Source organism: Leiobunum rupestre, chromosome 1, assembly GCF_980474605.1.
Source record: "Leiobunum rupestre chromosome 1, qqLeiRupe1.1.hap1, whole genome shotgun sequence".
In the NCBI taxonomy this organism is placed as follows: Eukaryota; Metazoa; Arthropoda; class Arachnida; order Opiliones; family Sclerosomatidae; genus Leiobunum; species Leiobunum rupestre.
Window position 1 is genome coordinate 66321457 of NC_143384.1, and position 1259 is coordinate 66322715.

The window sequence follows — 1259 nt, forward strand, 5'->3', positions numbered from 1 at the left end:
GATTCTTCTCGAGTATGTAAATTAAATTTCACTCAAGAGTGTTTCAATACAGTTGAATTTGGCAAAGAATTTTCGAAGCAAAAGTTAACGCTGAAGTCGGATTCTGTGCCAACACTAAACTTACCAAATGTAGTAGAAGACATGATAAATATTTCATCTGGGGAAGAAATTCATGAAAAATCAGCCAATGAGGCAAGTTATATTACATTTCCCAAAACCATAGAAATATTAATACAAACTAATCCAGAAATAAGTAATAAAACCCACTACATCCACCAAAATAGAAAAGAAGTTGCTATTCAGACTGACTGTTTTAAGATTGACAACTTCACTGAAACTTGTACGCAATTCGATATAGAAATGGAAATTTTAGCTCTACAAGAGAAAAATGTTGTTACAGTGTCAAAAGATCATTCTTTCTCTGCAAGTTCTAAGAATATAGACGACGATTTACCAGATTTTGATTTTAAATATCCTTCACCATCAAATAATAGTACCCAAAAAGAAACTACGCTTCACTACAAGGATATTCTAAAGAAACTTATTCATCACCCGCAGCCCTAAGTGGAATCTCTGAGGAATCTATATAATCTTCAACAGGTACTGCTTCACTATATGAACCTAGTCCACATTCAACATAGTCCATTATTCACCTACACTTACAAAATCTATTCCCGAGGACATAGTTGAGGAAAGAAAATATATTGTTGCTATGTAGGCTACGATGTGGGGAAAGTAACTGCGAAAGTGCTTTTGATGTAACAGAAAATTTTCAGTTGCAAACTAGTGGAAGTCAATTAACGGTTAAAATGGCATGTATTAGTGGGCATGAATTTGTTTGGTCTTCTCAACCCTTACTGGGAAGAATACCGGCTGGAAATTTGTTATTAGCTTGGAGTATTTTTCTTTCTGGTGCTACATTTCAAAGAATGTTCTCTATTTTTGAATATATGGGATTAGAGTGTATCAACAAGCCTACTTTCTTCTTTTTTCAAAGAAATTACATAATACCAGAAATTCGGGTTGCATGGGAAAAAGAGCAAACAAATATTATAGAAAAATTACGCAATTCCCCTAAAGTAGAAGTTTCAGTCGATGGTCGTTTTGATTCGGTAGGCCATTTGGCAAAATACTCTGGTGTTACGTTCCTTGACCAAGATACTGACAAATGTATTCATTTTTAAATACTTAGCAAAAATGAGGTGGAATACAAATCAACAAATATGGAACTGGAAGGCTTAAAAAGGTGCCTCTTAAAA